This window comes from Macrosteles quadrilineatus, unplaced genomic scaffold (genome assembly GCF_028750875.1).
Source record: "Macrosteles quadrilineatus isolate MER2022 unplaced genomic scaffold, UCM_ALF_1.0 Scaffold_2__2_contigs__length_208266976, whole genome shotgun sequence".
NCBI lineage: Eukaryota > Metazoa > Arthropoda > Insecta > Hemiptera > Cicadellidae > Macrosteles > Macrosteles quadrilineatus.
In genome coordinates this window covers 5,752,968-5,770,350 of record NW_026542595.1, presented here as the reverse complement: position 1 = coordinate 5,770,350, position 17,383 = coordinate 5,752,968, and positions in this window count along the sequence as shown.

The window sequence follows — 17,383 nt, the reverse complement described above, 5'->3', positions numbered from 1 at the left end:
TAGAATTAATGGAATTCTTAATGTTTTACAGGTACTCAAGTCTTTACGTGGATTTGCATTACTCTGAAGAAACCTGGTGTATATTTCCAAACCATGCACTTTGGTAACTAATATTTAGTATATTTTTGTCAAGACATTCTTATGATTGTTGAGATAGTTTATACCATCTCATAAAAAAAGATGCTTGAAGGAACAAACCGTGTAAACTACCATAAATAGTTTAGTAAGGTTTATACGTAACCTAATTTATGAGACGCACATTACTTGGTATAAATATGGTTTTGCATGCTCGACTATTTTAGATCTGGTTTTAAATTAATAAAATATGCAAATGTGTTAAGAAATGTTTGAATTTTACGTCATAAGAGTCCCTGGTTTCATAGAAACAGAGAGACCATAACCAGTAATGACCCAACCTAAATCCCTCGCTTTATCAAGATAATACAGACATGATAAAAGTTGAACTTTGGAGGTAAGCAAAATACCTTCATGAAAATAATCAGACTTACTCAGCGTCAGCCCATTACCAAAGGGATTACAGAGTATTAACAGTTAAATAGTCGTTGATGAGAAAAAGAAGCGGCATTAAACGTGTTAAAATCCGTATGATTTCTGCAATAACCGTTAGAGAGGGTGCTTCTTGCATGACCGCGGCTCAGTCTGTAGTGATTACCAACTGCTTTTTATATTTTCGCAGAAGTTTGAACTTATTGTAGCTTAAGGGGATTTAAATGGAAGGCTTAATAATGTCCAAGAACACGTTAAACCTTGTGAAAACATAAGTTCATAATCACTTTTTTCAAAAAAAAAAAAAAAAAAAAAAAAAAAAAAAAAAAAAAAAAAAAACTACATCCGTTATAAATGTAATGATTTTGTCTTGTTCAGTAGTACAGATAACTTTTTAATATTCCCTACACTATACCAATTAATTTTATCATCATACATGGTCACCATTGCCAAATTTCTTAATAAATCATAGTCATCCACAATCCACTAATGTAGTTGTGTAAATAACAACTACATTGACCCTTCACATTGACTCATTACTTAGCTACACACTGTATGTACGTCATAGCTACGTACAAATCAATAGTCCTTACCATCAGTGCCAGGTGTCTTGAGACATAACTATAAACCAACAGGTACAACTACATCCACCGTATACACCTGCTACAACACTACAAGGCTACTGACTGTTCACTGTGGAGTTGTTACATGACTTGAGGCTTGAGGCTATGGTACGTCTTCGCCTCATACGAATCCGTAGTCATAAATAATAGTGTAAGGTGTCTTGAGACATAACTATAAACCAACAGGTACAACTACATCCACCATATACACCTGCTACAACACTACAAGGCTACTGACTGTGAACTGTAGAGTTAACACATGACTTGAGGCTATGGTACGTCTACGCCTCATACGAATCCATAGTCATAAATAATAGTGTGAGGTGTCTTGAGACATAACTATAAACCAACAGTAAGTAGCAACCACAACCACCATATACACCTGCTACAACACTACAAGGCTACTGACTGTTAACTGTGGAGTTTTTACATGACTTGAGGCTTGAGGCTATGGTACGTCTTCGCCTCATACGAATCCATAGTCATAAATAATAGTGTGAGGTGTCTTGAGACATAACAATAAACCAACAGGTACAACTACATCCACCATATACACCTGCTACAACACTACAAGGCTACTGACTGTGAACTGTAGAGTTAACACATGACTTGAGGCTATGGTACGTCTACTCCTCATACGAATCCATAGTCATAAATAATAGTGAGAGGTGTCTTGAGACATAACTAAACCAGCAGTTACATATACATACACCATATACACCTGCTACAACCTACACAGCTAATTATAATTTAATTTTAAATCATCTTGTAGCATGTAGTACAACCATCTTTAGGGTGGGGAAGGAAAAGTACGAATATGTTAGAAAGCTCCTTAGCAAACTCCGTCAAGCAGGTCTAATAACTATCTAAAATTACAATATCAATTAACTGTACAATCTTTAATCTTACAAGCACAATTAATTGGAACATTTTTATTACTTTTAATGGTGTCTGATAAATTGGGCGAAAGGTTCAAACGTGTACGTAAAAGATGCAACGATAATAATATTTTTTAACTTTAACTATTTAATATAATAATTTAATACATTCTAAATAGTTATTATCTTTGGCAGTTTTTGTGAATATTCAATACTTTGAGATGCAGTATCTAAGATCCTCCCTCCTAACTTTTGCAACTCTTGTGACGAAGAAGAGAAGTTATGAGGTCTCTGGCGCGCATAGGAATGTCTTATTTTTACCGTCATCAGCATCTCACCACACTATACTCTTTCTTATACAAATAAGGTGCTCAACCACGAGGAAAGTTTGTTATTTATATATGTTTTGCCGCATGAATTCTCTGAGGAAAGAATAGAAACTTCTAAAGTCTTAAAACAAAGCAGTTTGTAGGAACTATCACTAAAATAACTGTGAAAACTCAATATTGGCTTTTAAATTCCATGATTTATTTAATTTCGATTTCATTGGATTCTATTCTTCAAACGATCCATATGGTTTTTATGAAACACAGCAAATTAATCTTGCTACATTTTCTACCATCGAAAGAAATAGGTGGAATGAATGTGTTTAGTAATAGTTATTTGTGTAACTAGTGTGCGAAGTGACAGTTTGCTGCACACGAGAGAAATGTTTACGCACGAGCCGCAGGCGAGTGTGGAAAGTTTCCCGAAGTGCAGCAAATGCACTTTGCACTCGCATTACACATTATATTTTCCCTAAAGTTTGTCCTTTTACATTATATTTATCCTAAAGTAAGTAAATGCAGCAATTAGTGTACTATAATCAGTGCAAGGGAGCCCACTTTGTCAGGTGGGTTTAACTTTTGCAAGGCATTTGGTTTGCCTTCAAACGGCAAGATTTGTTTTTACGACGGTTTTGAGTATAACAGTTTTGATTGCATAAATGGGGAAAAAGATATGGAAATTAACTATTTTTTTAAAATATAATGAGGTTTAAACTGACTGAACGTTGAAATAATCAATCCTTAGGACGAGGAAAATGCTAGAGTTAAAATAATTGATTGGTTATCTTTTAATACAGCTGATTCTAAGCTATAACTTACAAAACCTTCTGATAGTTTGAATAAATAAGAATGTGCAAACATTTCTGGATTGTACGAGTAGTTATAACGCTAGTTTCAACTTGTATTTACTTAACTTTCGGTTATATGCCTATTTACATGGGTGATTACAATAAAATTTGTAAAGAATCAATAAAATCTCCCTAAAGGTACTATAATGAAATATGTTATCTTATAATACAGTGTTTATGAGCAGGATAAATAAAGGGTGAACCGGCGAGACGGTCTTGGCAGTACAAGCAGCAAATAATGTAATGAGGGTCCCTGTTTATCAAAGGGCCTTACAGTTGTACCGTAATATACGGAGCCCTCGAGACTTTGCTGAAGGGATCAGAGGATATTACATGTCACAGTTAATATCCAGTAAGAATTTACACAATTTTAAAGAAATTAACGTTTGAATAAAATTGTTTTCTTAATTGCTTGTTTGAGACATTTTATTTTAAAATTAAATATTAAAATGTTAATACATTTATCTGGATACATTACATACAACTTGTAGTGAGAAATAAAGCTCAGAGCCGATTAAAATATGATAACGAATATGTCATGGTGACTAAGTACCAAGCAGGGTAATAGTTCCTTACTGAAACCATTAAAGTTCTTAGTATTTTGTCCTGTTATCTGTAGGCCTACCTGAAGCGGTCAACACTTCTTTGCTAAGACTTACACATTAACATTTCACTTTTTTATAACGTCAAGAGAAACGTTACAGAAATACCACAACATTTTAATTAGTAGCTAAGTTTTAGAAACTGTTAAACCATTAATACCACATCAAATAAAATCTTATCAACGACCGAGGTAATATGAATTTCAGGACTCTAACCTATTAACTAAAAATTAAATTTTATAAAACTTAAAATGGAACTAATGGTTAATAAAAACGTAATATTTATTTTAAAATCACTTATGTATTGTGACTGAAAGATGTAATAAATATTTGTCATTCTAAAAATATAACGTTTTAAACTTTCAGAATGTTTATTTAGTACATGGATTAAAATTTTATTCTGTCACTTTAAGAAAGGGGTATAAAAGTGTAATCACCATTAATTGTTAAGCAACGGGAAACAAATACTTGAAACAGTTTTAAAGTAAACATCAAGCTATAAATTACTGTGTCGTATTTTCTAAAGGGCACATTAGATATGATAAATTCATATCTTGTAATAGAATTATGCTTCAACAAGATTATAAAAAAGGTTTTAGTTGTAAATGTTTTGTAATACAATGGTTAGCTTTACGTTTAGAGTTAAGACAGCAAAGGCGATCGTCGCAGTACCGCGTGGTGCAAGAAGCTAAGCTATATAAAGTGTATGATTCAAAGTCAGCAAGGGCCTCAAATCTGCCACTTGAAGCGATTGACGTGAGAACATGAATGAATATACGGGAGGTGTGGGTCGTACAGAAAACGAAGTATACACCCACCTTACCATGCATCAGCCCCTTGCATGAGGCTATCTCCACATGAGAAAACAAATCACATATACATACGACAAATGTATTTAAAGTACGTATATCACAATGTGTATTTATTCAATATATGCTTGTTATGTTAAACATAATTAATCTACTAGCTTGTTCTTAAATGCTTTAAGTATTTTATTTGAAGAGATGATTCAGGTTTATCAGTATTAGTTTTGTAGTTTTTAGGTTTATAGTGGTTTTGTTGTAGTTCATAGTATGAAATCCATTATCTTTCTTCCAGCAACGTATTTAGGTAGGCCTACTATATTTATTAAGGGTGCTAACTGACCAATAAACAACAGCTGTTTTATATTAAATACTTTATCTTTTAAACTACTATGTTGGAGGTACAACAATTCTTATATACACATTTAAGATTTAGATTTCAAATTCTTATTGACGGAGTGGATCTGACTATATCCTTATTCCTGACTAATCCTGAATGTGTGATATCCTCTATCTTCACAGTATGGCAGTCCTTGTATGACACAGCACCGATACTTTGTTAAATCCTGCAATATCTATTTAAAAAAATGTCAAATACACTTGTTCATAGTAAAATAAATCTAGTCTAGTTAATAACGTTCCACTGGGAAAGTATACCTCGTGCCTTACACATCTGTTGTTTATAGTAGTTATATACAGGGTACCTAGAGTTGAAGGTAGGGACAAGTTATGATGAGGTCTGATACGCATGAGAATGCCTCATTCCCGCCAATATCGTCTTTTCTCCCTCCAAAACTCCCCTCGTTACTTGAACCCTTATCAGGTATTTCTCACAATCCTTTTCCCTCATCAGTTTCTGTATCGTGTAATGAGACTTGTTATGACACTCGTAAGCTATGTGTTTTGAAATAGCTTATTTTGTTATATTTAACGAATACAAGTTTTACAGAAACGTATGAAATTTTACACCAAGATGAACTGCTAGATGTGCGCTACAGGTAGTTTGCAATGTATTGATTACGAATTTTCCAAACAAGTACCTCCATTTCAATGGAGCGTATTATACCTAATAGTCGACTAAAACTGTTTTAGTATGAGTTTTAGTAGGTACTGTATATAGTATATCGATGGGTATAAATCGATTATTTACATATAGAGAATTACTATGGATACTATCGTATACTAGCGATAATATGATGCCTGTTTAATTGTTGTATTAGTTGCATCATTCTACGATCAAAGAAATTTGATGTGATTATTACTTTACTAAGATTGACATGATATGAACTGCTATTTAAGCTAACCATTAAATATTGGATACTAAAGTGGATATGCTATCTATACGAATCAGCTCACCAAATCTTAAAAAAAGAACGTATAGTAGTTGTGTGAGTCAAATATACTTGAACCTAGAAACATACTGATAACTTAGGACTAATACAAAAATTAAGAATAATTAAAAAAGGAAATCAATAAGCATGTTATTTTTTCTATAATACCACTCAAATACATGACGTCATTAGACGTGTTTTATTTGTGGATAAAGTAAACGACTTATCTTGTTCCAGTGAACATCCCTTCAGCAAAGTCTCTAGAGCGTTGTTTATAAACGTTTACATCTGTAAGGCCTCTTGATATACAGGAACCCTCATTAATATCCTTTGTCATCTGTTAGTCTGTCCACCATTGCTCCAAACCCTAGAGATTAATTATTTACCGAAGCATTCTGATATTCATTTGAAAAAAATCTGATAGTGTAGGAATACTGGGTTTAAAGAATACATTTTTCTACTGAAAATAATAGTTTGCTTTTATCATATATGAAGTCACTTTAACAATATAGTCGAAAATATATGTAAAATATGAGCTCCATAAGAAAATGTGTCCGTTATGTCTTCAAAAATATCAAGGGTGGTTATAAAAGTTCTCTTTTGTCAGACCAGACTTGATCAAAGGTAAAAAGTGATCGGAGCTACGTCAAGTGATTAAGCTTTGATCCCACTTGATTGACTAAACTAATTAACTATTCTTTGTAAAAGTGCTGAGCTACTTACATAGTCCTTTTAATCTTTATAAACTCTAGTTCGAAAAGTAACATCAAGTGTTGCCGTTAAATGAATTTCCTGGATATTTTATGCTATGTCGGTTAGCCACACCGACCATATTATGTTCAATTTAATAACATAACATTAATAAGAGTTATGATTATAATAAAACATTGTGTATATGTTGAAATTTTTAAGACTCCTGTTCATTACCATGATTAATATTATACTCAAGACCCTCATTTCTGAATTGACAACTTAGATTCTTCTAATTTAAAGTAGCATCTTCTGTGTTTTGATAGGTAGATTATAGACCAATAACATTGATTAATTATAAAGTTCCTGTTTATCTACGGCAGAGAACGCATGTTAATACAAGAAATATCATGTATGAACAAGAACGTAACTGAGATGCTGTTTTTTACGGCAGAGAACGCATGTTAATACAAGAAATCTCATGTATGAACAAGGACGTAACTGAGATGCTGTTTATCTACGCAGAGAACGCATGTTAATACAAGAAATCTCATGTATGAACAAGAACGTAACTGAGATGCTGTTTATGAACGGCAGAGAACGGATGTTAATACAAGAAATCTCTTGTATGAACAAGAACGTAACTGAGATGCTGTTTATCTACGGCAGAGAACGCATGTTAATACAAGAAATCTCTTGTATGAACAAGAACGTAACTGAGATGCTGTTTATCTACGGCAGAGAACGCATGTAAATACAAGAAATCTCATGTATGAACAAGAACGTATCTGAGATGCTGTTTATCAACGGCAGAGAACGCATGTTAATACAAGAAATCTCATGTATGAACAAGAACGTAACTGAGATGCTGTTTATGAACGGCAGAGAACGGATGTTAATACAAGAAATCTCTTGTATGAACAAGAACGTAACTGAGATGCTGTTTATCTACGGCAGAGAACGCATGTTAATACAAGAAATCTCTTGTATGAACAAGAACTTAACTGAGATGCTGTTTATCTACGGCAGAGAACGCATGTAAATACAAGAAATCTCATGTATGAACAAGAACGTATCTGAGATGCTGTTTATCAACGGCAGAGAACGCATGTTAATACAAGAAATCTCATGTATGAACAAGAACGTAACTGAGATGCTGTTTATCAACGGCAGAGAACGCATGTTAATACAAGAAATCTCATGTATGAACAAGAACGTATCTAAAATGCTGTTTATCTACGGCAGAGAACGCATGTTAATACAAGAAATCCCATGTATGAACAAGAAAGTAACTGATATGCTGTTTATCTACGGCAGAGAACGCATGTTAATACAAGAAATCCCATGTATGAACAAGAACGTAACTGATATGCTGTTTATCTACGGCAGAGAACGCATGTTAATACAAGAAATCTCATGTATGAACAAGAACGTAACTGATATGCTGTTTATCTATGGCAGAGAACGCATTTTAATACAAGAAATCTCATGTATGAACAAGAACGTAGATGAGATGCTGTTTATCTACGGCAGAGAACGCATGTTAATACAAGAAATCTCATGTATGAACAAGAACGTAACTGAGATGCTGTTTATCTATGGCAGAGAACGCATGTTAATACAAGAAATCTCATGTATGAACATGAACGTAACTGAGATGCTGTTTATCTACGGCAGAGAACGCATGTTAATACAAGAAATCTCATGTATGAACAAGAACGTAACTGAGATGCTGTTTATCTATGGCAGAGAACGCATGTTAATACAAGAAATCTCATGTATGAACAAGAACGTAGCTGATATGCTGTTTATCTACGGCAGAGAACGCAAGTTAATACAAGAAATCTCATGTATGAACAAGAACGTAACTGAGATGCTGTTTATCTACGGCAGAGAACGCATGTTAATACCTGAAATCTCATGTATGAACAAGAACGTAACTGAGATGCTGTTTATCTTTGAGTACACAGAAATGAAAATGTTAATAAGGAAGAAAACAAGACCCCGGGGAAATGAGTGAGCCACGCTGCAAACAGAAACGGAAAGTGTTAACAAAACTTGTTTCAGACATTTTACACAATACTTACAAATCTTTTGGGATGGATAATTTTACATTGGTGTAAGGATATGAAATTAGTTTTATTTCGAAAGAGTAATTTTCATATTCCATCCATCCAATCGTCATTGTAATAAATTATGGAAGATTACTTTGCGCGACCTTGATTTCTGATTTGGGTTGGTTTTTTTAAAGCCTCTTAAGTTTTTTATATATTTTTCAAGAAACCGTTTTATGTGATTTGCAGTAGTATTGCTTATCTCTGGTTCTTCATCCGACTTGTTCATTAAACTTGTCACTCGTCTATTTAAAAACTTACCAGACTTTAGTATTTTATAAATAATAACCATAAGGTTTTAATATATTACCAATTTTAATGAGGAGCTAGTTTACTATACATTGAGCTTAGATACGCTTATTCTGTTTATACATTGTGTGTATCCATATCACACAAACATCCAAAGACGATTTCCCACTTAAGCTCTCTTCTCAGTGTATTCACAAGAACCGTGTTTATTCCAAGAGCTTTTCCTCATTTGCATTTCTTGTTAACTCCACTAATTGCGACAAGACATTAACACCCCAGAGTTTGAGGGCGTTCTAGCCTTGGTAAATACAAGACAAGCCTGGAGGCCGATCGCGTGGAAAACAAAATATTAATTGACAAAGAACATCAAAACAAGGTTTATCTCAAGTCACTATTACTTATATCCCTATCATGTAAAAAAATGTTACAATCAATTATAGATACAGGCAAGTCACGTAATATATGATAAGTCCGATTTGATTTACTAACTATAGGCCTAATGGGAAAGAGTTAATATCGTGAAAATATCTAACAACACACATTAGCTGTTTCAATGGTAAAAAGGTGTGGTATTAGTCTTTAACATGGACAGCACTATCAATTGTTACTTTTAGCGAATTTCCCTATAGGGAAGTAGCTATTACCGTAGGTGGCATGGTAAGACCTAGGCCCGGGACCGATTTACTTTTTCATTTTGATGTCCCCAGAGGCCAAAAACACAATTCGTTCAAATTTTTATATATGTATATATATATATATATAGATATATATATATATATATATATATAGATTTATATATATATGTGTCCGTGAACACGATAACTTGAGTAATTTTTGTCCGATTTTAATGAAATTTGGTTTGAAGGTGTAAGGTGGGATAAACTTGAATGAGTTCGCGAACCAGCATGATCGGACCATGGGAACAGGGTTTTACGGGGGGTTTTATGGGGTAAAAATTGGTTTTTCTAATTTTTTACCCTCTAAACACAAAATTTCCCAATTGCTCTCCGGACCTTTTTAAAGAGCTTAAAAAAAGAAATAATTCAGTATATCCAAGTGTTTTTGTACAATTATTGGTTACGGAGAAAATTCAAAAAGTGTTATTTTAAAATTCCCATGTTATTCTTATGGAGAATATTGTAAAATGTTGTAGTTTGCTTGTTTATGGATATATTTTAATCAAACTTGGTAAATTTATTTATTTCATACAAAGTTATTCATATTTTACCAAAAATACACTTTTTACCCTCCCTGTAGCACCAAGCCTAGGTACTCATAAAACCTAATGTTAATTAAATACATTCAATTGAAAATCAATTCAGGCAAATGGAAATTCGCTTAGTCGGCAGGTTTGCTGCGGCGGGGGTATTTATAAATTAATATTGTAAACATTACCAAATTGATTTTTGTTATTTTCCTCTTATAACCAAAGTGATCCAACCCTAGATCATATACTATATTAGTTTAACTGAGCTTGATTTACAGTATATTTGAATGTATAACAATTAGTAGCCTACTGCTAAATTACTAAGGATGACTTATTCACCTTTGAGCATTAACTTATTCTTTTGTATAATAACAAAATATTTCACAAATAATAGTTCATAAAATCTTGAATGTCTATCTGAGTTCACAGAAATGGTGTCGGGCTAAAACTATTTACGAAAACGTTTGTAGCATTATAATTCATGAGCTATAAACGGGAATAAATTAAACTTTGCGCTGACAGAGCCAAAGAAAATTCAAATGTAATTTTAAGCAATATCGTCACCGGCAACCCTGTCTGAAGCAGTTATAAATCAAGATCACCAGTAATTTGTTGTTGACTTAATAACTGGAGAAGCGTCTATCTGCTGACTTGCCTGTGATTTGTGAGAAAACTGATTATCACAATTTACAACACTTCTACAAACGTAAATCCTTCAATTTCCCAGTTTCATTTCATTTCAAAATTATAATTAAAAAAAAACCTTTATTCGTGTTAGCTTACAGCAGTGCTAGTATTTGAATTCAAGCTTGTGTTTTTTATACAAGTGAAAGGGTATGTTATGCAAATATGATCTAGAAGTCTTCATTGTTTACTCTAAAATTAGATAAACTTAGTCTCTAACAATTTTTAGATCATTTTAATCCCTCAAGTAGAATATATATATATGTGTAATACTAATAATGACTTTAGTTAAACCTACTGTATCAATTAGTTACACATACTCGACCAACATGTAAACACTCTTTGTTTTGATACAAATTAAATTCTGCATTTATTCGCCGAAGAATTTAAGGTGATATAATGAATGTGATTTAATAACCACAGAATTCTTATTCAAGGGATATCTATGATAGTAACAGAGTTACCAAAATATAATTAAAATACGAAGTCATTTAATAAATACACGAATGGAAAACGCAGGTGAAGTTAAAGTTTTAAAGCATGAGAATACATAATGACAGTGTTGAATCACGTCACAGTGTTTTATACAGTTTTAATTTGACTAGTTAAAACAAACACTGGTGTTAAATGTTTAGCATTCTTAAACATTCTTAACATTCTTTAACATCGTTAAATAAACATTTGTAAAAGATCTGTAGCTATGTTTTTTATCGAACTATTTTTGTCAACCTATAATTCTATTGGATAAAAAGGAAAATTTGTCATAATTTATAAAAGTTTTTTTATATCAACAATGTCTTTGAAGGAGTTATTTGACTTTAAATTTTGCAACAAAATATTAAATTTTGTAATAGTGATCAATGAAATGCAATTTGATTAATTTTACATTCTAAATATTATGTATGTGAGGAATAGAATGTTTGCCGGGCGCCAGCTAAAAATAAAGACAGTTTGAAGACTTTTTACTAAACTTTTTTAAAGGCTTGTTTGAAGATTTTCCATTCATGCTGTTGACTTAGAATAATACATCGTAATTCAACAGTTTATTAAATTATTCAAAGAGAAGCCTGATCTAATTGAGTGTAAAAGTGTAGAGTGTTGTCGAGGTTTACTTAGTCTTAGTTGTTCATTCCTTACACCTCTGCCTGCGTTTGACGTCCATCAATGCCAAGGCAATTTTTCATCAATTGTTAGAGAACTCCGAACAGAAGGTAGAATTAATTAATATTTGAAAAATAAGTGATAGGTTTTGTAGCATTACTTGGGGTGGCTATAAAAAGTAATTGCATAAAAATGTAAACTCACCTTACAATATTCATTTAGGCTAGGCCTACTCTATAAATGTTTAAAGTTAATAAGTTAACAAAGATATGGATTACAAAAGGTGTTTTATTTAAACAAATGAACAATTAACATGCAATGAGAAAAGGCTTGACGTTACAATGAAAGGATTGACAATGGTGTATAGGGTTGAAATTAAATTGAAATAAAAGATAAATTTGAATAATAACTTGAAGGTTCAAATAATTTAGATGTGATATATCTCAGGGTAGGGTGTCGTGCTGGCTTGAATGCTAATAATTAATAAATTTTATAGTGTCCAAATAGGCCTAATTTAAGTGTTAAACTTACACAATCTCAACAATGGAAAATCTAATTTTGGTGTTGTCCAAAAGGTAAGTCCAATTAGTACAAAATTTAAAAGAGTTTAAAGAAAAGGTTATACTTAATTTTGAAGATAATGATTGAGTTGAGTCCTCTTGAGGTTTAGGCTACTGTGATATAACTTGAAACTGGTCTTCTTGATGAATGAATTCGATTTAAGTAAAATTTTGAGTCCTTCTTCTAACAATTTCAACTTCTCAATGGTTTCCTTCTCTCTAAATTTCAATGTTCACATCACTCATTATTGAACACATGGGATCACTTTCACTGCTTCTTAAATTTTGATTCCTTAAGGACTAATTTTGAAATGATATTATAAGAAATGTTGATGTATTGCATTGTATGTATGTATGTGCATTGTTGATGTATGTATTACTCTTACATGTTTAATAAATGATTAGGTTGTGGGTTTTGTAAAAAAATATAGGCTATGAATGAATATTATTAATGATTAATTGAACATATTAATGGAATTATATAAATTAGGAAAATGAATATTAGGGCAGTCTTTCTGAGGAGTGATTATTAGGTGTATGAATAGAAGTTAACATAAAAAAAAAACTTAATACTAAATAATGAATGAAATGAAATGAAATATTACAATTTATCTCCTCAGGAATTTGTATGATATGGAATGAAGGACAAATTTCGAACGAATATGAAATGGAATTCATGAATCATTTAGTATGAATTATATTTAAAGCTAGTTATGGGTCACAATAAATGATTGATATTTTTGGATGATGATGATTAGAAACTTCTTAATCTAAATTTACATAAACACAGGAACAAACATAAATGGGGAAATTAGTGAGGGTTAAGATAGTTCATGACCTGACACAGGGGAATAGTAATAGAAGCGATGTTAAGGATATGTTTTCACAGTTTTCACTTAGGAAATGGGGAAAAGGGTACACGCACTCGCGATTAAGGTTCATGACGATCTCCTCTAGTATAATTTATGACACTTGATTAATATGGATTGAATAGGATTTTATTTACACAATGTTTTGAGAGTTTATGTCGCTGAGATCTTCTTCACCATTTGACATCTCCTCTTCTATAATTGGTTCTATGTATCGTTTTAAAGCAGATATGTGATATGGTCCGAGTAAAATATCTTCATTCTCTCTTGTTACATGATACGTGGATTTTCCTAATATTTGCTTGATGAAGAACGGTCCTTCATAAACTTCGAAAAGTTTTGCTGTTTCTCCATAGATGGCTCTGGAGAGGGGATGTGTTTTTTATTAATACTTTGTCATTTATTTTTAATATTTGAGGTTTTCGATTTTGATTTAATCTTGCTGATCTCTTGAGTCTTTTGGTATCCAACCTACGCTTAGCAATCAGAAGCTTTTGTTCTATAGGGTTTTCGGTGTTGAATGGATTTTCAGATAAATATTTCTCCCAAAATCGGCGATCTCTAACACCAAATTGTAATTCATTGGGTGTGAATCCGGTTGATTCATGGTAAAGCTCATTGAGACCTGCATTAATGTCGGGGATATATTTTGCCCACTTCTTGTGTTGATTGGAGCAATATGTGCGCAAACATCGCTTTATTTCACGAATTGGTCTTTCGGCAAGATTATAACATGGATGGTACACTGGATTAAAGTTTAATTCAATATTATTTTGTTCCATCTTATGAATATATTCTCCGCTCTTAAATTGGGTTCCATTATCTGACTGGATTCTTTTTGGATATCCATAATTTGGGAAGTGCAATGTAAATAACTTGTTTAATATTGTCTTAGTATTAGCTTTTTGCATGGGATATAATTTTACAAATTTTGTGAATATATCGATGACTATAAGAATATATTTAACGTTTGACACACTGGTAGGAAGAGGTCCGATGATATCAACGGCAAGTTGTTCATTCTTTCCTGTACATAGCACTCCTTTCAAAGTAGCCATCAATGGTTGGTTACTGATCTTACATTTCTGACAAGTATCGCATGTAGATAGGTATTTCCTTATAATTCGATTCATGTTACGAAATATGAAAGTTTCTTGCAATAACTTTTGATAAAGAGTATTTTTATAGATGCGGAAATTATTTGATAATTTTTGTGCAAAATCTGAATTTGGTTGTTCTTCAAGTATTTCAATTATAGGTTGTAGTTTAATATCTTCTCTCTGCAGTTGTGGTAGATTTCGTAATGCACTCTTCAGTTGTTGATCGGGGATGTTTTCAATGTAGTGAATCGTTAATTCCTTTGGATTGTTATATGAGATGGAGTGTTATTGGTCGATTGAAAGGCGACTTAGTGTGTCAGCAGTAATGTTATCTATACCTTTACAATGAACAATTTTAAAGTTATATTCTTGTATAGTGAGTATCCATCTGGCTAATCGGTTATTTAATAGGCGGCAAGATTTTAAGAAAGTAAGTGCGTGGTTGTCTGTGATAATAGTTAATTTTGTTCCAAGGATAATATATCGAGACTTCTGTAGACAATAAATTATGGCAAGGAGTTCCTTTTCAGTTGTTGTGTACCTCTGTTCGAATGGTTGAAGTGTTCTTGATATAAACATGATGGCAGCTTTCTCTCCATTTTCTCGTAACTGATATAAATGTCCACCTATTGCATAGTCGGAAGCATCAGTCTGTAAGAAGAACTCTTTAGACGGGTCAGGATGTGTTAAGGTTCTTCCAGTTCTTCCGCCAGTTTTTTTTGCGGTAAGATCAATACTACTTATGAACTTTGCATTTTTACATTTCCCAAGAATCTCATTTACACTTCTGTTGCATTCAAAATCAGGAATAATAATCTCATTTGCTTTTCGGGCATCAAGACATAATCTGATTTCTCCAGTTTTCTTAATGACTGGAATTATCGGGTTAATAAATGTTTTTAGAAATAGTTCTTTAATCTTCATAAAGGTGACGCCATCTTCTTTGGTCCAAACAAATTTGTTTTTCTTTGAAGTTAGTCGCATCAAGGGTTGGGTGGTTGCGGAAAATTTATCTATGATCTTGTTGTAATAATTTATACTACCAAGGAAAGCTTTAAGTTGAGTTCTGTTTTTAGGGGTAGGGAAATTCAATATGGGTTCCACTTTGCTCTGGTCCATTTGGAGTCCATCATTTGTTAACGTGTACCCTAGAAATGGTACAGAATTTTGGCAAAACTTTGATTTATTGAATGGAACTGTCATGTTGGCTTCTTCTAATTTCTTAAATATCTATTCTAGATGTTTTATGTGCGACTCAAAATCTGGTGAAATAATACAGATATCATCTACATAAATTGCAGTAAAATCTTCAGCTTCTGAATCAAATACATTGTCTAGTGCTCGAACCAAGGCGGCTTGTGAGGTAGAGATACCAAATGGTGTTACAGTGTATTGGTAGGTTTTGCCTCTGAATTGAAATGCTGTATATTGTTTGGAATTTTCAATACCACTTACTGAAAATTCCTATTCTGAAGTTCCTATCCTGAAAATTCATATTGGCAAATTTTGCCAATATGATGCGGTAAGATCAATACTACTTATGAACTTTGCATTTTTACATTTCCCAAGAATCTCATTTACACTTCTGTTGCATTCAAAATCAGGAATAATAATCTCATTTGCTTTTCGGGCATCAAGACATAATCTGATTTCTCCAGTTTTCTTAATGACTGGAATTATGGGGTTAATAAATGTACTTTTACTCCTTTCAATTACTCCTAAGGATTCCATCCTATCAATTTCTTTTTGTACTGCATCTTGATATTGTTGTGGCACCGGATAAGGCTGTGGTTTCCTAGACGCGTAATAGATGCGCTGCGTGTGCGCATCTAAGACGCAGCACACTTGTCTTATGGAGTTTCGTGTAAGCGGTTTCCAAGGCTGCGTATCTAATGCGCGCGCATCTAATACGCGCGCACCAATAGCTGCGTATTTGACCGACTGCTTTCAGAGCAGTCAAATCTGAGTTACGCTGCGTTTTAGACATGTCTTGTGCAATGCATACGGAAGTAGTTTTGTACAGAAGGCAGAATTCTCCAATAAAAATGAAAAATTAATTGCATTTGTCTCTTATGGAAGTACTTTGTTCATACAATTAAAATTTTATAGTATTATATTTCATATTAATCGTTATGTAGTGTTAATTTCCCCATAACTATAATTTTAATATTGAATTCCCTTGTTACATGTTCCCTACAGTTAATTTGTCCTCACATATTTCCTTATTGTTGTTATTAGTAAATAAACCTAATGTTGACAAATATTTTTTTCAAGTCAGCACAACACCAACTCCCAAATATATGAGCCCCCATAATTATTTTCTGAACTCCTGAACATATTAGTAATAAGCCTATATTAATTACTAGCATAGTACCCAAACTTCTTACGGGGTTGGCGTATAAGTATAAAAATCCTTATTGCAGTTATAAAAGGTATTTTCATCGATTCGGTAAATCCCGAATAGGTAAATATAATAACAGTAAAAGCAAAGTTGGACAGGGTAAATTAAGATGTATTGTGTACATTTTAAATTGACAAGTTTGCTTTAACACTACAGTTAAAAGATCCGAGAGGGCTACGTACAGTTCCTAATCATGTACTTATCACTCCTTACGCTTCTGCAAAGCTTTTAATACCAAAATATCCATGTCATTATCTAAATTATCGTATGATCATAGTAACCACCAGTAATCTCTCCCGTGAAGTTATGTTACGCATCAGCCGTGTGTATTTTACGCAGTCTAGGAAACCACTCTCGTCAGCTGCGTTTTAGGACCTGGATAAAAGACGCAGCGCATCTAAACCGCTGCGCATCTTTACGCGTCTAGGAAACCACAGCCTGTTGCGCTTTTAAAGTGTTGCGGATTATCTACTCGCAAATCGTGAGAATA